This window comes from Lactuca sativa, chromosome 4, assembly GCF_002870075.4.
Source record: "Lactuca sativa cultivar Salinas chromosome 4, Lsat_Salinas_v11, whole genome shotgun sequence".
Lineage (NCBI taxonomy): Eukaryota > Viridiplantae > Streptophyta > Magnoliopsida > Asterales > Asteraceae > Lactuca > Lactuca sativa.
The window spans coordinates 58,662,599-58,685,754 of NC_056626.2; positions in this window are offsets into that span (position 1 = coordinate 58,662,599).

A 23,156-nucleotide genomic window follows, 5' to 3' on the forward strand; every position below is an offset into this window, starting at 1 on the left:
TTGGTGATTATTAAACTTCTAAAATATAAATAGTAGACTTAATACACATATGTTATGTGATGTATAGAGTTGCTTACTTACTTCCATGCAATGGTTATGCAAGGTAAATCATTGCCACGTAATGCTTTTATTACTAATTAAAAAAAATGAGCGATTTCCAGTTAAAAGTAAATCCCTTATCAAAATAAAAGAAACCTTTTAATCCTATGTGGCAGCTTCTTACACCCATTTCCCCCTTTAATTCAATTACTAAACTACCCTTCTCTAAATTAAAATCTGCCACACCTGGATCATGGCTATCTCCCCCAATTGCGTTTTTGCATTTTGAAAATCAAATCACGCAATCATATCTTTTCATCGGTTTAACCTTAACGGGTCCTACTTTACACACACCAACCTACAACACCATCTTATACCATTGAGCTTACTTTTTAGGTAAATGATGACTATATAATTATCATTTGCATTACTTTTTAGGTTATGATTACAATATAATTATTATTTTGACTAACTTTTATCATTATTTCATTATGGGTCCTACTTTACACACACCAATCTACAACACCATCTTATACCATTGAGCTTACTTTTTAGGTAAATGATGACTATATAATTATCATTTGCATTACTTTTTAGGTTATGATTACAATATAATTATTATTTTGACTAACTTTTATCATTATTTCATTATAACAAAATCAATAAAATTTTATTATTTAATAATTAGATTTTTATTGCTAACTTTATTAATATTAACAATTTTAAACTTATTTTTTATTAAGATAAAAAAAATAATAATTTTATTTTTATAATATAATAATATAAATAGTATTATAAAAAATAAAATTCAAAATAAATTTTTATCAATATTTTTTTTACCTTATCCATGACAAAAACAAACGACAACAATAATTTTGTGCGGCTATGCCCCTACGAAAGATTTTGGGTTTGTTAATGCCCAACATTGAGTAAATAAAAAGGGTTATAAATGTAATATTTGGAGATATTATTTCACTTCATCAACAAATTTGATTTAACAATTTAATTGCTTGATATAAAAATATAAAAGATTAAATAAACACATGATTAAAAAAAATAGTCATAAACTCATATAAACTCATATGTTAAAGAATAAATGCTTTTATTTAATGTTAATACATTATTATTTTATTTCAAAAATTATATATATATATATATATATATATATATATATATATATATATATATATATATATATATATATATATATATCACTAAAAAAAGATCAAAGTAATGATACTTAATGTTAAAAAAAAATAGAAACCAATATAACTAATGAAGTATCATACATGTCGAATTTGTTTATATGCGAGATAGATTATTTATATTAAAAATAACACAAAATAAATATATTCAAAAATAAAATTAATAAAAGACAATATGTTGTATATGTTTGTAAAGTAAAAGGGAGGAAAATAGAAAATAATATATAAATAAAGGGGCATAAACATAATATTAAATTAAATGTTTTCCTATTCTCGTAGTTAATCATTGCGTCACTAGTGTTAAAAGCTGTGTTTAAGAAATAAAGAGAAAGTTAGAGTCAAATATATAGGTCAACACAATATTAGGTTGGTGTGCAGTAGACTTGGAATAGGATGGTGTGTAAAAAGTAAAACCCTTAACCTATTAACTCCATCATTTGCGCTCAAGTTCTCAATGTTGATGAAACCTAATCCCACTATATCTTCTTCATTTTTCAAAACCATGATTGTGAAAAACCAGAGAAGGAATCGCAAGAAATTACACACATATCGCTTCCACCATCATTGAACAAACTACCATCTGATTTTCCTTTTCATTCCTCAAAATTGAACTCTTTATTCTCTCTTTCGGTTATTTGTCGACTATTTGATGTACGACTTGTACATATCACCACATCTCTCTCCAGAAAAGGTAATGGCGAATTTGAAAAGTACAGTTCAGGTGATATATATATATATATATATATATATATATATATATATATATATATATATATATATATATATATATATATAGGGAGTGGTTCAAATGAGAACAAAAAATAGTTAAGAACCCTCGTTAACATGTATTGTGAGTAATATTAAATATGTTAAAGTCCCGATTTTTATCTTTTTGGTAGGAAAATGGAAAAATCGTAATTTTTATAGTCTAATATATTTATTCATACATTCATTTATATTTTAACACAAAAACTATATGAAATGCAAATTTATATAGTCAATTTATAGTTTAATACATAAAATTCACAACTTAATATAATCCATTTTACATAAATTTACAAATCTAGAGATGTTAAACTCAAACTCTACCACTACCACCACCACATGCCGCCACCAACCGGGCCAGCTTAGCGACCATCTTTCTTTCCAAAACAGATCTGTACATAAAGTCATACATTAATAGGTTAAATACTATATTCACAATTTAATAAACATATTAATTAACTAATTTTGAATTTAATTCAAAACAAATATAAAAACTAATGCATTCTTGTATACTTATACACATAAAAAGTAAATATATTCATAAGAAACTAATACAAAAAATATACAACAATCATTCATATTTTAACACGAAAATTACAGAAAATTCACAACAAATGTAGTCAATTCACAACTTAATACAATGAATTATCATTTAATACATAAAATTCACAGCTTACAAAAATTAATAATTTAATATACGTAATTTCATATTCTTAACTTAAAACTTACATTTATACTTTTAGATCTAAAGGCTAGTGTTTATTTCAAATTTTAATTTACATAATAGTCATAGTTTAAATTTTATATAATTTATTTAAAATTACAAAAAATCGTATATGTATATAATGCTTCTTTCTTCTCAAAGAAGCAAACACAATATTCATAAAATATTCACACGTTAATATAATCAATTCAACTTTTAATACATAAAATTCACAGCTTAATACAATAAATTCACAGTTTAATACATAAAAATTATATATATTCACAACCATATTATCAACTAAAACTTACATTAATACGTTCATATCTAGAGACATTTATGTGTTTTAAATTGTGAATTTCTTATATTAAGATGTAAATAAAATTCATAACATAATATAGAAAATTCACGATTTAATACAATACATTAAAAAATCATTTACAAGTATAATATCATATTTCAGTGTACTAAACAGCCCATTCACAGTTTAATACATGCATAAATTATCTTATATTTTAGAAGCCAACATCAAAAGAAAAACATATACATTAATCATAAAAGGGGATAACTTATCTGAAATCAACGAAGAAGATGAGCGAGAAATAGAAATATATTTACTCTACCACCGCCGGTAACATTAATATTGGCAACTACCATATGCCAACACCAACCACCGGAACAAACAATGCCAACATCCTTCCCTCAAAAAACTAGACATGATAAAAAAATCAGAATTCATAATTTAATACAACATTTCAGACACTAAATCATAACTTAATTTAATATTTCAGACATTAATTCACAACTTAGTGGATCAGAAAAGTACACATTCATAGCTTAATAAGTTAGATATTCACAAATCAATACATTAAAAACACATAATCATTGTTTAATAACTTATCAAATTTGGTTGAGACATTTCATCAAACACTTTGTGTGCACCACATACATCAGATCCATAATCACCATAAAACATCAGATCTGATCAGATATATAAGGCGATGTTATATTAACATTTTATATATTCATTCATAGCCTAATTTACCATGTTTAATGTTTAAACTCTAAAAAAACTTCACCATAACATTCATAGCTAAATCCATAACTTAATAACCTACCTAATTCGATTGAGGCATTTTAGCAAGCACCTTGTGTGCATCTTTTTTTTGGCAAAAGTTTCTTATGCAAGCACCATCACCGGAGACCACGGTGGTGGAACTGCCGTTGGCCATCATGAAATACCACACACACAAACACCATATCTAACCTAAAAATACATAAACACATCAGATTCGATGACGATTAGGTGGTGTTTGACTAGAAATCAGACAAAAACATATAAATATGAGTTAGAAAGAAAGGGAAGGTGACCACGAAACAGATCTGGTAAGGATGCGACTGAGATTTCTCCGGTGATGGAACTACTAGAGAAAAAAAACGAGTTCAAGAATTCTGGAACAAAAAAAAGTATATTAGCATCTGAAAATGCACCAAATACATTAGACCTGACCAAATCTGTTGTTTTGGTGGTGATAATTGCAGTTTATAACAGTTATGAAGGTGAAGAAGGTCAGATCTAGCTTAAAATCACTGAAGTTCCATATCTGAAGGTGTAATATCCTATATTTGGCTTAGAGTTGCCGGAAATTCTAGATCTGAGATTAACATGCTAGAGCTTAGATTTTTCGGAGGTTGGGATTCATAGATCGGAGATCGTTGGTGACGATTTTGCCTGGCGGTAGGAGGCAGCGGATGGCGGTAACGACGGTGATCAGGTAGCTGCGGTGGCAAGTGGCGGTGACAGGGTGGACGATGGTGGTATTTGGAGGAGATAGTGGTAGAGTTTTGATATAAGTTCCTGAAAGTTTATAAGAAAGTTTGACGAGTTTGTAAGAAAGTTTGAGGGGAAGAAATCACCAAACCTTACTTTTGTAAATGATGTTAGTGTTTTAATGTTAAGGATTCAAAATGACCATATTGTCCTTATTGCTTTTGGCATTTATCAAAAAAAAAAACAAAACAAAACAAAAATAAATTAAAAATAAGTGGTTCTTACGGTTCTTAACCTTTAGTGGTTCTCATTTGAACCTTTACATATATATATATATATATATATATATATATATATATATATATATATATATATATATAATAGATAAGGTTTACATATGAACCTAACTCTCTCTCTCTCTCTATATATATATATATATATATATATATATATATATATATATATATATATATATATATATATATATATATATCCATACTTAATAAAAACCTCTCTTACATGCCATGTGTCCATCATTTAGATAGCCTTCTTCCACGTGTCCCCTTTTTAGAGCCTAACCTTTGGTTTTTCCCACTCATCTTCTATTTCAACGTCAAAATTAAGAAAATTATAAAAACATTTGAAATTTAATCCCTTTAAATTAGCCACCAAATCATAACCGCATCTTCTCCAATTTCTCCTATATGTTTTGGAAACAAAATCATTGATTCAAAATTTAAAATATGCAAGATCAAGAATAATTGATCTTCATATACCAAAACGCCCCCGACTCCCCTGCTTCACCCATCGGTTTTACTCTTTCCCTGTCTCCATGAACACCCTTGAAATTTTAATGAACAACCTTAACTCCACTGCTACACCCTACCATCGCTTATGCTAATCTAAACCAATACCCAAAACACGATAGCTAAACCCACCGCGTCTCTTCCACCATCGCATGACTTCCATCACTACCCAATTTCTGTTGTGTTATATTTTGTGCCACTTCCTTCTCAGTCTATTTTACTTCCGACTTGCTTTCTTTCTCAAACATCTAACGGCTACTAAAAAAGATACAAAAGAAGCAACAAATCAACGAGTTTGAAGGTAAGCTGTGTATGTTTCTAACTCCTAATGGCCTTTCAGATTGTGAATCGTTCTTTCTTTTCTTTTTATTATTTCAACATTTTCCAAAAAAAAGAGTGGGTGATAAAAAGAGTGTAATTGAGGGGAATTTGAGATAGAATGAGTTTTTTCTCTTAGGAACTATAATCCTATCTCTCTCCCTCTCTCTCTCTCCCTCTCCCTCTCTCTCATTATTGTTGTATGTTTTTAGCTTTATAAGTAGTATTTATGGAAGTTTTTTGATAAAATGGTGAGTAACTGGTAAGCACACCATGTGTTTGTGAAAATGTCTCACATATAGTGATGTCGTGGGAAGACATGGTGCTTAATTTGCAAGCAACTCTTTGTATCCAGGCATGTCTGCGTTGTTCTACTAATCCTAAACCTAACCCTAATCATATTAGTTTCTCAAATCATTCAATCCTATTTGATATTCTATTACAAAACAATTAAAAGATTTTCTAGCTGCAATGAAGTCTAAATGTAGGTACACTACTGTAGCTCTACAGGGTAATGAAGCCAGATTAGTTTTTCAAACAGGTGAATGTTTCAAGTTGAAGAACACCCGATATTATAGCTCTAAATAATGGAATGATACATGTTCATATCTTTATAGCTTTTCATTTGCACTCTTTCTCTCAATGAAATATATATAATTATTTTAATTTGTTGTTCATTCCAATAAGTTTATAATACAAATATACAATATAGGATCCTTTAGAAGTTCAGTTAAAACAGCTGTCAAAAAAACTCAAATCAATTAATAGCAACGGGTATTATTCAAAACCAATTGTTTCTTTCTTTCTTTTATTTATTTAATTTCAGTGAATAATTAATTAAATTATGTTAGTTCCTCGTGTCTCAAGGCACATTGTTGTTGGGTTTCATCTACTATTCTCAAATCAAAGTTTGAATCAAACAGAAGCAAAATGAAACAATCCTATGCTACAAATGTTAATGAATCATGGAGTGGTAATCTCTTCTCACATGTTTTTTTTGTTGAAAATTTATAATAAAAAAAAAAGTTTCAACTTTTGTCAAATTCCTAAAATACCCTTCAAGAAAAAACAAAAAAATGTTAAAGAAATCTTATATCCCTAAATCAAGAACATTAACTTTTTTTCTCTGTAATGATACTAAAAATAGAAAGCAGGCTTTTTAAATAAAAAATCTTATTATAAAAATAAATGTTTAGTGAAAAAAATCAAAACATCATGTTTCATATTTATTTTCAGGATGTTTATTTAAATGGACACTCATGTGGTAACGAAGCTCATATTAAAAGACCTTATTTAACAGCCATAAGCCAAGGATAACTTCCTTCCAGGTGAGTAAATGCAATGTTTTTTTTTATAATATTTAAATATAAAATAATGGCTAAAAAATATTTCTATTACAACATCTCAGTTTATATATAAAAGTGGACACTTATGTTTTGTGCAGTGTAATATCAAATATGTTCCTTCTTCACAAAGTGACCCCCTTGAAATTGTGAGCTCTTATCTTTCTTTTAAAAAATTTATTGACATTGTTATAATTGGTTAGATATTTTTTTATTCAAAAGTAAATATTCAACATAAGAAATTTTAGAACTATAGCTTCTTGATTCGGCATTAAAGAATTTAGCTTTTTTATTTAAATGTGAATATAAATCTTTATAATTATAATACTGATTCATCTTCAACCTATTTAACATGTAACATATTGTGTTAGTTTTAGAGGGGATATTGTTCATGAATCTATATTTAGACAAAAGGGAAGGGAGGTTATGTAATTGGTAAATCATATGATGTATTTGTGAAATCTTATCATTATTAGTGCATATTCTTGATTTCTTGTGGTATTTTCAAGATTATTTGTTTTTTTTTTTGTTTTTTTTTTTTTTTTAATTATGAACTCTTTAGTTTACAATTCGATTTTCTTGAGTCATCTTATGAACATACGAGCTTAAACATTAAATCAACTGAGAAGTATATTAGTTAATACCGAACAAAATACAATACTAAATCAAATGTGTAATACATTAGTTAAAAGGGTTAAAGGTTTCTTTAATACATATTAAACAAATAATCAAAAAAGTAAAAATTTATTATGAATGACAAAATAGTCATTTTCAGTTTGTAGGGGCCATAAATGCAACAAAACCAAACTATAAGCGACCATTCGAGCTAAAAAAAATAGTTAGAGACTAAAGACATGGATTACCTCAAATCATAGGAACCATTCGTCTGAATCACTACTTTCTTTTTAAAGCATTTTACTTTGAAAATTTCAACTGAATTATTAGGTTTATAGCATCTCACTTTCATTTATTTTAACTTTGATATTGTATTTTCAAGTGGATAGCTTTTTTAAAGCACAATGTTCTAACATGAAGAAGTTAAAGTACGATGTAATAATTAACATCACAATATGAATTAGTTAAACTATCAATAATCAACATATGTATGTTTTTTGTTATCATCTATTTTATTTTAATTTTTCAACATGCATTGGTTTTAAATGTTATTTATATATATAATATTTGTAAACATATTCACCGTGGTTTCCACGGGTTATAACCTAGTATATATATATATATATATATATATATATATATATATATATATATATATATATATATATATATATATATATATATATATATGCCACTTTGTAGATGTCGAGGAATGAAGCCCACGATGAAGAACGCAATAGTTGTAAGGTCTAATTTCTAGGTTTTTTTCTTTGATTTTGATTAGTTTTGTCTTTTTATATTTGGTTTTAAAATAACCGCAAATCCCTCGGTGCTCTTATTTCTCCAACGTTCTCCTCAAACCCAAAAAAACCCTAATCTAATGTTGATAATTTGGGTTTTCTCTTTAGAAATATCCATCGATGAAAGGCTTTACAAGAGTTAAAAAAAGGACGTAATTAAACCTATTTGAAGATTTGACGTCCCTTCCCCTTCAGTTCAAATGGTTTTTTTATAAACTTTATATTGTGTTCTTATATACAAGAGTAAATTACACGAATGGTCCCTATGGTTTGGGGTAATTTGCACGTTTGGTCCCTAACTTATTTTTTTAACTCGGAAGGTCCCTACTGTTTGTTTTTGTTACACGCTTGGTCCCTATGGCTTGTTTTTGTTACGTGCTTGGTCCCTATCTTACCTAAAAATATTATTATTTAAATAGGGAAAAATGGTGAGGTAGGTAAGGTAAGGTGAATGGGTGGGGTTGGGGGTGTGTTTATTTAAATAAATTAAAAAATCAAGGGAAAAATAGTCTTTTTAAGTAAGACAGGGACCAAACGCGTAACAAAAACAAACAGTAGGGACCTTCCGAGTTAAAAAATTAAGTTAGGGACCAAACATACAAATTACCCTAAACCATAGGGACCATTCGTGTAATTTACTCTATATACAATTGTTCCCTTTTTCCCTCAAAACATAGAAGCTATATGAATATCAAATTCAATCTTTTTTTTTTCCTTAAAATGAAGAAATTAATACATTATATTCACTTGGCATTCAAGTAAAGTGTGATTTGAGTTAATGTTTCTTTGTATTTCTCACTTATGTGTATCAAATGTGACAATTTAAAGCAAAAGTTTTTGTTTGCGTTTAATTGAAGATTGTCCATGCCTCAGCTGGAATTTTAGGGCATCATACAAACCGGTAATTTCTCCAATATACCGGTATATAATTTTACCAACCGAGGTATTTGTTCTTCAACTCCGGTTGAAAGGGTTTTCTCCCTCTTCATATATATCAATATTGTCTGAGGCAAAGCTAGGGCACAAAATCATTCATGTTGTTGCTTAATTGTTGAATTATGTAATGTAAATTCTATCATGCATGGCTTAATTTATAAAATGTTGAAAATACAAGTGTTTTTGTATTTTCCATTTGATGTTATTTATATGAATCTTATGAATGTGAGTATGACACACCCTTTAAGGCAAAAAAGAGTATATTATAGGGTAATAGTTACTAAGTTAAAATGAATTTATCCACTTTTTATTCAGAGTTTTGTCAAATAACTGTTACAGGTTAATGGTTAATATGTTATAAATGGAGAAAATTTTAATTAAATGGTTAAAGTATGTTGTTTCATTTCAATTAGCTTAAACGACAAAAGAAAAGAATCTGGTTATTGAAGGAATATTAAGACATGGTAGTTTTCATTAATTATAGTATAAAATTATAACGATTGAGTTGATAATGACAACAGAAAGTAAACCGAACAAAACTAGATCAGTTGTCCAAACAAGCAGGTTGTAATAAAACTTCAAATGTTATCTATTACTATTTTGTTTGTAAAAAGAGCTTCCAAATTTACTCTCTTGATTGTGTTTATTGTTTAGGTATGTGACCACTGGAACAACTAGGCTGAATGGGGATTTTAGTAAAGTTGTAGAGGCTAGGCAAGTTGCAGGAACAAAAAATAGACAAAAATGGAACTTAGTAGTCTATAATTTAACTGCAAAGGTATGTATTAATGTGTTTAGAAGATTTTAGTAGCTTTCTATGTACTTTAAAATATGGGCATATTTTCATTGATATGTACATTATAGCTTTCTATGTACTTTGAAATAACAATGTACTTTGAAAGTGCATTGCAAGATAATAAAAAAAACAATGTAATTTCAACGTGAATTGTTATTTTACGGTTATCTTTCAATGTCAAGGTTTCTATATTTTAGAGTTAAATCCAAAAAAATGTTTTAATTTGCAAGATAAGGCCAAAATAACAATGTACAATTCTTGATTTTTGTAGATTTTTCTTGACAACAATCAATAGAAACCACCAACATATACAATTAAGTATTTTATGATTTTGTTTACGTTTTTTTTTCCTTTTTTTAAGATAAAGTTTTGTTTTTTTTTTTTTTTTTTTTTTTTTTTTTTTTTTTTTTTAATTTATGTAAATGTGGGTGTGTATGTGCATTTGACTATACATCTTTATGTTGTTGTGGCAGGGGAGTGTGGATGTCACAGGGGAGGATGGAGGGGTATATTGGTCATTTAGAAGAAAAATAATGAATTGGTGTGCATCTGATTTAACCATATGTGTGTGTATGGCTTTAGTAGGGTAGTATGAGAAAACCTTCAAGTTAGCTATCTCACGTTCTTCTGTATTTTCTAACCTGTTTGAGTATGTTCCTATTTATGCATTTTTTCCAACAAAAAATGGAACACTTAGCATTGAATGTACTATTGAGGATCTTTGGGTAATGATTGGGTTATGAAATAGCATATTAGGATACATAATGTTTATCTCTGTAGTCCTTCATGTCTTGATGAATAAATTAGATGCTTTGGCTTTAAGTTGTTAAATTTTTAATGTCTTAATAAAAGTTGCTTGAGATTATTTTTTTATCGGTTAAAAAAATTATTATATCATTATTTGTTATGCATGAAATTACATTATCTAGTGTTTTAGTTATTAAAAAAACATGGAAGAGAGTACAATTTTCTTTCCCTTCTTTTTCTTTTTGTTTACTGTTATGACATCAAAAACATAGACTTTGTTTGAATTTAGCTACTAATTCTAAAAAGGTGGCTTTTAATAAATATAAGATTGTTATCGGTAAGTATTATTGTGTTTTTATATTATCCAAATAAATACATATCGATGATAGATCGACCATCCGCTAAAATTGAAGGTTTAAAATATCAACTATAAATACATATGGAGCATGGGGAACCATGGTTTTGACTTTTTTTTATTTTGTTGACTCTCATTACTTTAGGTTTGCAAATACATTTAAAAAAATTGAAAGATATGTGCATGTTGCTTCTATCACATTATGTAAATGTCTTCACAAATTGGATATTCAAATAATATATATTAATTTTAAACAACCAATACAAAAGTTTTAAAAAAAACTTTAATCTTATTAATTAATAAAATTTTAAAAATATTTTACCCGTGGTTCCCACGGGTTGTAACCTAGTAATTAAATATACATATCTAATTACCATATGCATCTATTTCTTTAGAATAGCAACTGAAATGAAGAGTCTTGTGGAGAAAATAAAGTAAGACATATCCATGCCATGTTAATTAAGAAAACCAAATACTAAATAAAAAGGTTGCTATTTTTTATAGTATTAATTTTAAGGCGTTTAACCCTTTTAGAGATTTTAGTTAATCATATTTAATATTTTGATCATTTTTTAGAAAAAACGACCACAATTTCCAAAACATAAAATACCTTTTTTTAAGTTGTAAATCATATTTTTCTGAAATACATACATTGAAATTTATGAGTGCAAACAATGTATGAGTTTCCAAACAACTTTTTCTGAAAACAACCTTGTAAAAATAAAACAACTCTTTTTTTTTCCTGATATTTTGAAATTTTAAAAATAATTTCACAACATATAAAAACAATTTTGAGATTTATGTCGTATTAAAATATCTCTGTACAAAAAATATAGATCGTATATATTAATTTTAACTAATCATTATAAACTAAAAACAAAACTTTTATTTTCGTAGATTGATAATTTTTTTATAAATCTTTAATTAGTCTTTATAATGTTTTTTTTTCTAACTATTATTTTTATAAATCTAAAGACCGTAGTTTTCATGGATTTAAATCTTACGCATATAATAAAAAATATATGAATAACATTTTAGTTTGTTTTCGTGTAGCTATATGAATAAAAATTGCAAAAATGGTCTTTATGGTATGTATTTTTTTTGGGGGTTTTGATCTAAACTCCGACTTTTTTGGATTGATGGTTATTTTGAGCAAGTTTACATGCAGTTTTGGTCCATGTCCAAACTAAAAAGACTATTATACCCTTAATGAATTTAGTTTTCATTTTTCTTTCACTTTTTATAATAATAATAATAATTATTATTATTAAATATAAAACCGGGTCCGTTCTCTCTCTCTCTCTCTCTCTCTCTCTCTCTCTCTCTCTCTCTCTCTCTCTCTCTCTCTCTCTCTCTCTCTCCAGACCAACTTCCCCCCCCCCCCCCCCCCCACCTTCTTCTTCATTTACAATGAAGAACACCCCACCGGAGGTGGAGTTATTTTCCGACCACCAAGAAACACCGCTGCCACCATCCATCTTTCCACCTCTTTGAATCACATTCTTAACCCCAAATTGAAACTCAGAGGAATGGTGGGTCGTATGTGGCAGACTGCAGCGACGACGATGGGTAGTTGCAGTTGGTGGTTGTGGGCGACCTTGTTGCTTCATTTCTATTAGCGGATGCTCGACGAGGGACCAAGACGAAGAAGTAGTGACGATGGTGTTTGGTGGTGATGGGTTACGATAGGATGGAGGCGGAGGGACTGCCATTGTCGGTTGTGGTGGTCCTCTTCCTCGGTGAAGTGAAAAACAGGGTAGAGTGACAAGGGAAGGTGGTGATGGATGGTGCATGGAAGCCTTCTCCGGTCAGTGGCATAAAAGGGAGAACCACAGTGGTTCTTGATGGTTACACAACAGCAACACCAACCTTGGTGGTGGTGTTTCTCGATAGTATAGGAAGAGGCTACAGGTGGTGGGGGAAAGGGCTCTAACAAAAACAGTGGTGTGGGGATGGTGGTTTCCGATGGGGAAGGAGGTGGTGGCAGTGATGATGCTATGGTGGAGTAATGGTGGTTAAAGGTGGAGAAAATGGGAGGAGGGTAAATGGGGTTTTATGGATTTTTGAGAGAGAGAGAGAGAGAGGTGGGTCCCATAATTTTTATTAATACAACTTTATATTAAATAGAAAAAAAAACATAGAAAATGCATCAGAAGGGTATTTTTGTCTTTTTAATTTTACGAGGAACCAAAACCACAAGCAAAGTGATTCAAAAGAACCACTAATCCAAAAAAATCAGAGTTTTGACCAAAAAAAAGAAAAATACATACCACAAGGACTATTTTTGCAATTTTGTCTATAATTATAAATAGTCCTGTCATCATAATAACATGGTGACTATGTGACTTATGTAATGGAGGATGTGCATAAACGCACTTGTGGCTTAGGTGTTTTTTATGACTCAGCTCCACGTTTGCAACAATTTATGTATATCCATCTTACACGTGACACTATTCCTGTGGCCCTTCGTTCACTAAACTTTCCTCCTTTTCCAAAATTAGAAACAAGAACCATCCTTTAATAATTACTTTTTAATATTTTTAATTTATAGGATTTAAATAAAAAAGAAAATTTTGTAAGTAATATTTTTTTTAATACACAACAAATGATATTTTATAGAGTTGTACAATGTAATATTCATAAATTATTATATATAAAAAAATTATTATATACGAATCAGCTATTCTAAAAAAAATATCTACATTTTTTCCATTAAAATTTATATGTCGGTCCACAATCCAAAACATTTAACATAGCATATTATATATAAAGCTTTCTTCAACTTATTTCTAGGTCTATCAAATTATGTTAATAACAACGAACACCCCAACATAAAAGGGTGGATAATCAAACGATAAACTATTTCATAAAGATGTTTTATATAGATAGGTCGGTTTTGGAAGTACTGTAAATTACTACCTAAATATTTTTCGTGTTTCATAGGAAGTTATTGACAACTTAGAATCTCTAATTAGCAAAAAAAAAAATCGGTTTTGGAAGTGACGTTGATCATTGACTCTTTTGATCGGTTTGACTTTTGGTCAAACTTTGAGGATTGTTAAGCTGTAGTCCAAAGTTTAGCTTGTGTTTGGTTTAAGAGGATCGTGTAGTCCAAAGTTTAGCTTGTGTTTGGTTTAAGAGGATCGTGTAGTTGATATTGTGGAACTTTCAGTAGTGGATTTTAGCTTTTTATTAAGATGAGTTTTCTCACTATACTGTACTTTAATATGTGTCATTGTATGTATGATGTTGTTACGTTGTAGTGTTTTGTTAGACTGGTAGATCTTGTAACATCCCAAAAATCCCAATAAATATTTTCATTTTTAATTAATGAGAAATCATTGTTTTCAATCAATCCAAATCATAAAAAACCAAGATTAAATACAAATGTTCAAAAATCAATGTATCATAATATCTCCAAAACATGTCACTAAAAGATTTGTATGATCACGCATTTGCTTTCCCCCGTTCATTTAAAGTACCTGAAACGTAAAACTTAAATGGTAAGCCAAATCTTTGTCAGTTCCCCCAAAGTACCACCACACAAACATATAATAACATGTATATTGGGTCTACCGCCACCGGGCTGGATTACCCCTGAGCCCACAACATGATTCTGGCTTGCCTTTCTGTCCCACAGATCATGACTGGATTACTCTCGATCCCACAACATAAGTTTGACTTGCCTTTCTAGTCCACACCTTATGTTTGGCTTCCTCCCAGGCTTGTTGGCTTCCGTACAGAGCTGTACTGCCTCAACCCAACCATACTGTGTCGACATATGCAACGAATAAACATATAACCGACAAACAGATAATCATATAGTTCTAACAGATAACTACAACATAGCAACATCCTATATAATAGGATACATAACCGAATGGGTCGAGATTGGTGCCTTCGACCCACGAGTATAGTGAGGAAACTCACCTCACGGTCTAAGAAATAGCAGAAAAAGAACATTGCTCCAAAAGTCAACTCTATAGGTCATCTATACAATAAGTAGTGACCAAAAATCAAACTACCCAAAATGCACATAAGTCAAACTTGGTCAAACCCCAGATCAGAGGTCAAAGTCACAAAGTTAAAAGTCAAGGTAAGCTGAGTACACCCCACGTACTCAGCTACTACGTTGAACGTAGTCGAGACTTAGCCAAAAACATGGGACTCTAAACCAGTACATGCATCGTACTCCTTAGTACGCTCATCGTACTTCGGCTGAACCCAAACCTTCCCATTAAGTTCTTAATCCATAAGGGTTTTCCATCCTAAGCTCAAATCTAGACTCAAAACATTGTCTTAAGTCATAAAGTTTCCACCTTTATGATTTTCCATGGCTAGGAAAGGTCCAAAAGCTAAAACCCTAACTTATTAATCCGTTAAGACATGAGAACTCTTGCATGGAAGGGATAGAAGGAATAAGATCACATTTTTATGGTTCCTAACACCTAAAAATATCTGAAAGGATAGCCCTAATGTGTTAGAGTAAGTCATACTCATGAACACCAAACTTATGGGACCAAAATGAATATAAACTCCAAGCTAACAAGATCTAATCAGATACTCATCAAGTTTCAAACTTTATACCTCCAAAGGATGCTTGAGGGTGAAACACTTCTAGATCCAATGTGCCTTGAGCTTCCAAGATGCTTTCCTTTCCTTCTCCTTCCTTCAAGAGAACCACAAATACACTCTTAAGATCACAAAGGCTCACACAAGGAATTAGGGTTTGCTAGGGACGAAAAGGGGGATGGAGGCTGGTGAATGAAGGGGTCTCAATGAGATAATGATGCTTAAATAGGGTCCAAACCCTAAAAATTAGGGTTTGGGTTTTTGCCACGTATGCCCAACATACCAAAGGGTACGCCCCGTGTATGTACAAGGTGGCATGTTTTTACTAAAGTGCCAAAATGACCAATTTTGCAACATATTTTTTTTATATAAGGGTAGAAATGGAAAATACTTGGATCAAGGTGTTACAATTCTACCTTACTTGAATCAAACTTTGTCCTCAAATTATGGTGTTGCAAACAACTCAGGGCAGTGCTCTCGTATCTCCACCTCGGGTTCCTAAGTCCATTCAGAACCCTTTTGATGTTGCCACTTGACCTTGACCAAAGATACCACCTTGCTATGTAAGGCCTTCATCTTCCTTTCCAAAATCATATTTAGTCTCTCAACATAGTTCAAGCAATCAGACCTGAATATCATCCAAAGGAACAACTATTGAGTCATCAGCTACACACTTTCATGGCTGAGAGACGTCAAAGGTGTTGCGAATCTGACTGAGTTCCTCAGGTAGATCCAGTCAATAGGCTACCTTGCCAACCCTGACAATCAATCGAAACAAACCAATATATCGGGGCCCGAACTTGCCCCTTTGTCTGAAACATATTACACCCTTATAGGTACCTTCAATAAAACCATGTCGCCGACCTGTAACTCCAGCTCCTGTCGACGTCTGTCGGCATAACTTTTCTACCGACTCTAAGTTATCTACACCTCTGACTGATCTACTGAATAAGCTTTGTCATCTGAAGAACCACCTCAATCTTTCCCACGACCCTGTGATTAACCTCTCCCCAACTGACTGGGTACGACACTACATCCCATAGAAAAGCTCAAATGGTGGCGCACCGATACTGGAGTGACAATTGTTGTTGTAAGAAAACTCACCCAAAGGAAGGTAGGCATCCCAGCTCCCACTGAAATCTATCACACAGTCTCTTAACATATCCTCAAGTGTTTGGATTGTCCTCTCGTTCTGGGCGTTAGTCTGTGAATGACAAGCAGTGCTAATATGTAACATTGTATCCAGTTCCTCGTGAGACCTCTGCCATAATCAAGAAGTGAAATGAACATCTCGATCCGATACAATTGAAACAGGAACACCATGTCGGGCGACGAACTTGCTCACATAAACATTGGCCAATTTCTCGGCCGAGGAGCTTTCCCAAATAGCTAAAAAGTGGGCACTCTTGGTTAGATGGTCCACTATAACCCATATCACATCAAATCCCTTAGCCATCCGAGGTAGCTTAGTGATGAAATCCATGGTGATTTGTTCCCATTTCCACATGGGAACCTCCATATGCTAAATCTTGCCATGCAACCTCTGATGCTCGGCCTTAACCATCCTACAGGTCAAACACCTCTCAACATAACATGCTATCTCCCTCTTCATATGTGACCATAAATAACTAAGTCTCAAATCCCAATACATCTTGGTGGCTATGGGGTGTATCGAGAATCTGGACTTATGTGCCTCCTCCAACACAATTTGTCTGATCCCACAAAAATCTGGTCCCCAAAACCGACCGCACCGAGTCAATAATTCACGACTATCGGTAGAAAACATGTCGATCTCACCCCTAATTCACTCTTGCTTCCAGTTCTCCTTATTGAATCCTTCAACATGAGTCTCCCTAATCAAATCCATAAGTGGAAAATCAATCGAAAGCCTCATACATAAGCTCCCACCTGAAGTAATAGCCAACTTATGGCTCAAAGCATCAACGACCACATTCGCCTTCCCCGGGTGGTACATGATCTCGCAGTCATAATCCTTAACCACGTCAAGCCGCCTACGTTGTCTCATGTTCAGATTCAACTGATCCATGAGATATCTCAAACTCTAGTGATCCGTGTAGATGGTACACTATACCCCATACAGATAATGCCGCCAAATATTGAGGGCAAACACGACCACCCCCAACTCTAAATCATGCGTAGGATATTGCAACTCGTACGACTTCAGCTACCAAGAAGCATAAGCAATAACCCTCCTTCGTTGCATAAGAATTTTTGGGTTTTGAGCACTATAACACTCCTATGGTGCACATGCAACCCTAAATGCTTTGGATCTATGTTTTCTTTAATTATACATGCATTTTGTTTTTCTAAAGCATTAACCCTAGCTAGCATACAATTGAAGCTATATAATAAAACTTAGTTTGGATGCTTTCCTCTTGAGTAGGGTAGAGTTCTTGACCTTTGAAAGCTTGAGCACCTCAAGTGTGAGGCCTCTAATGGTTCACAAACACCAATATGCATGAGGAGGCTTAAGAGAATATGTTACTTATCTCAAAAAGATGGTGTAACCGATTTTGGCTCATGAGGGTTCTATTTATAGTATGGAAAATGCTAGGGTTACACTTTGTAAACCCTAATGCTCCATGACTTTTCACATTCTTATGCTCCATGGGTTTAACCTCCATGGACTATCCATGGATTAACCTATTGGTTTAGCCCATCTAAACAATCATGGATCATTGGCCTATACTACAAGAATCATTGATTTACATAATCAATCCCCATATATTTAATTAGTTTCTTTTGACCATAAAATTAATTCCAAATTAATTCTTGATCAATACTAATTAAATAATATGATTTCATATATTAATATATTATACTTGTAATATATTAATAAATCATAAATAACCTTATTCTCAAAAGTCCATCCTATCAAATTGCACTGGTGAAGGCAACCCAAAAGGATCATGCTACTATCGGGTCAAGTACATCCTAGTTATAGTTCTGGGCTTAGACACCAAATCCAAAAAGAACTGTCCCTATAACGGTGATGGATGCATCACAATATACAAAAAAAATCCTCAACACCCTTAGGGAGGGTAAACACTGGGGCCTCACATAACTTCTTTCTCAGAGTCTTGAATGCAGCCTGCTGCTCAGGCCCCCAGTGAAAATCCACGCCCTCGTCAGATGAGTGAGGGGTACAACAACCTTGGAGAAATCCTGAATAAATCACCGATAATACCCTGCTAAACCCAGAAAACTCTTGATCTCCGAGGGAGACTTTAGAACCTCCCACTACACAACAACCTCAATCTTGGTTGGGTTGACCAAAATTCCATTCTAGTTAACAAGGTGTCCCAAGAACTGGGCCTCCTGTAACCAAAACTCACACTTTGAGAACTTGGCATACAATCGTTCCCACCTCAAAACTTTCAGAAGCTTACGAAGGTGCTCCCTATGTTGCTCCCTGGTCTTGGAATAGACCAGGATATCATCGATGAACACAATAACTAATCGACCAAGATAACCTGTACACCCATACACAAGATAACCTGTACACCCATGCTGAAGATATTGAAGAACCCTGGTAGCAGAACAAAAGGTAGATACAACCCTGGTACCCTCTTTATAAATAGTCAGTTCTCCCTCACTTGGGGTTTGAACTACCACCTGCTATCCCTCATAGTTAATCATCACATGAAAACTGCTCAGCCAGTCCATCCATACTATCACACACACACATATTTGTAGGGTTTTGAGCATTCTAACACTCCTATGGTGTATATGCAACCCTAGATTCTTTGGATCTATGTTTTCTCTAATATACATTCAAACTTTAATTTTCCAAAGCATCATCCTAACTAGCATAAAATAAAGTATCTTTACTACAAAGTTCTAGTTGGATGACATACCTTTTTGTTGTAGTTGGAAACCTTGTTGTATTTGGCCTTTAAGAACTTAGCACCAATAGTATGAATGCCTCAAATGGAATCACAACACACCTAGAACAAAGGATAACTTTTGAGAGGGTTTTCTTATGTCCAAAAAACGGCTCATGGATTCCAAAGACCACTAGTCCACCTTTTTGGATGCTAAGGGGTTTCTTAAATAGTGTGGCAAGATTAGGGTTACACCATGTAAACCTTAATGGCTATGGCTTTCCATATTCCTTAGGATCCATGGGTTTAAACCTCCATGGATGATCTATGGGTTGTCACATGGGTTTAGCCCAACCTAAGGAATCATGGATCATTGGCCCACACCATAAGAATGAATGATTTACCAATCAACCCCTTATATTTAATTAGTCTTTTTTTTTTATCACAAAATTAATTCCAAATTATTTCTTGATCAATACTAACTAAATACTATCATTTCATATTAATATATTAGAACTTATAATATATTAACAAATCATTAATAACCTCTTCTCAAAAGTCTATCCTATCAAATTGTCCTGGTGATATGCAACCCAAATGGACCATGCTACTCTTGGGTCAAGTACATACCAATAATAGTTATGGACTTAGACACTAATCCAACAGTCTCCCACTTGGATAAGTCTAATACCTATTATTGCAAGCACGACTCCAACCCGACTAGCAATCGTAGCTCTTAAAAACCGCTGTAGAACTCTGACCTAGTCAATGACGTGTCTATTAGATAATGGATCATATATTAATCCATTCTAGATATCATATGGAATGTGACATGTATTTTAATCATTCTCTCTATCCATATGTTGTTTATGATTTCCGATTTATGATGACCGACTAATTGAACAAATCAAATCAATCTAAACTTGGCCAAGCACTTAGGGATGTCATACCTAAATCATCGAGGAGCCCACAGATATCGCTTTTATCCCTCCAAGGGTAAAAGGAACGGATGAATTTTGACTCAAATTCTTGCTTGTACTGAAGGGTTTTGAGCATTCTAACACTCCTAAGGTGTACATGCAACCCTAGAAACCTTGGATCTATGTTTTGCAGAGATACATGAAAATTTGATTTTCCAAGGTTCTTAACCTAAGTAGCATGGCATGGGGAACTTTGAAACATAAAAGTTAGTAGGAGAACATACATTTCTTGTTGCTTGGATTCCTTGAGAACCTTGTGAGACTAGCACCTCAAGTGTGATGCCTCAAATGTTTCACACAACACCACAACTCTTGGAATAACTTTGAGAGAAGTCCACACTCACTCAAAATCGGCTAGCCCTCTTGTTTTTTTTCGTATTGGCCGATTTTGCTAGCCATGGAGCCTCTTGTTTTTTTTCGTATTGGCCGATTTTGCTAGCCATGGAGCTTCAAATATAGTGATTTTGAGTGAGTGTGGACTTCTCTCAAAGTTATTCCAAGAGTTGTGGTGTTGTGTGAAACATTTGAGGCATCACACTTGAGGTGCTAGTCTCACAAGGTTCTCAAGGAATCCAAGCAACAAGAAAGGTATGTTCTCCTACTAGCTTTTATGTTTCAAAGTTCCCCATGCCATGCTACTTAGGTTAAGAACCTTGGAAAATCAAATTTTCATGTATCTCTGTAAAACATAGATCCAAGGTATTTAGGGTTGCATGAACACCTTAGGAGTGTTAGAATGCTCAAAACCCAACAATGGTATCAGAGCCTAGGCTTGTTTTCAATTATACTTGATGCAAAACTGATTTTTCGAAGCCAAGAATCTGTTAGGACCTGAAACACGATGAGTTCTGGAGGAAAAATCGACGAGTTCATGTATTAGAGCATTAACTCGACGATTTCCATGAAGAACTCGACAAGTTTGTCTTCCAGAATGCATATCTTCGTGTTTTTTGGCTGGAATTGGACTAGGAACATTACCATAAGCTGTTTTTGAACCTATAAACCTATTTTTGATGTGGTAATGATGATTCTAATCCAATTCAAAAGATAATTATCAAAAGTTTCATGTTTTGTATTAGTTTAATGTTTAGGCTAATTACATGAAAATTGTTTGATTTGAATTGTCTTGTTCATATGAGTTTAATCAAGATTATGAATATTGTTAGATATGTTTGTGATAGTTGTTTTTGATCCAAATTGATCTAAAATTTATTCATAAAATGTGTTTTTGTAACTTGTCCTCAAGTTAGATGAAAAGTCTCATTAATGAATTTTATTAAAAACATAGGTTATGAACTTGAAAAGTCTTTTCTCCATAAATTGTTTTATGACCTCCATAACTTGTCCTCAAGTTATGGATTTCCAAGAGTCTCTTCATTAAAAGTTTTAAAACTTATATTAAACTCATATGTTATGAAATTGAAGAGTTTTGAAAAAGTTTCAAAACTTGTCCTCAAGTTTTGGAATTTGTAAAAGTTATCCCCCTATGTATACTTTAATTCCAAATTAGACCCTTGAATTTTAAAAGTTTAATATTCAACCTTATACTATTATAATATTAAAAGTTCATGAATATATATATATATATATATATATATATATATATATATATATATATATATATATATATATATATAAGATAAAGTCAATCTTACCGTTAGTAAGCCTCATTCACGAAGCTAGTCTCTAAGGGGGGTATAAGGTTACTGCCTATAAAATGGTAGTTTAATGGGTGTCCACTCTCACCCACCGCTTCCTTGACTGGTGGAGGGTCGTTAGCCGAATGGGTAGGAAATGACTCTAATTCTCCTTTCATTAAAAGTATAATGATAAATACTAAGTAACTAAACACTTATAAATTCCTAATCTTAGTTACTTAGGAAAATGTGAAATGGTGCTATCCCATGAAATTACACTTTGCACATTTGTTAAGTCGTTAGTGGAGCGTGTGTGGCTAACCGGCACACTAACATGGGACTGACAATATGTGGCAAAGGGTGACTTAAGTTTTATCATAGATTGGTGGAGCGCATGTGGTTAACCGGCACATCAATTAGGTGATAAAATTAAGGGTACCATGTCAATTTGCATGGTTATTCACACCTTGTTTGTGATCCTTGGCATCCCAATCACAAACTTGAGAGGGAACAATCGAGATTCAAACATGCCATTGAAAGTTCAATGTATCTCAAAAGATTTAGGAGTTTCAAATCCAATTAAAACTTAATTCAATTTTGTTTTTCATGGTGGAAATTAGTAAATCGTCATTTACCTACCTTCAAATATTTTATAACTTGGATTACGGCATCCCTCTTCCAAGGTATAAAATAGTTTGTTTGGTCCTAGCCTTAATATTTCATATTGGGTATTATATTAAGGACTTTAAATCAACTAAACTTGAATTTCTCCCATTATAGATGTCTAGTTAATACAACTATGGTCTTCCCAAATCTTTAGGAACAAGCTTTCCTATTGAAGATGATATCCTATATGACAATCAAGGTGAAAGATTAATCCCTTTGTTGTGCATTAATGGAACTGGAAATCATGCTTCACTTCC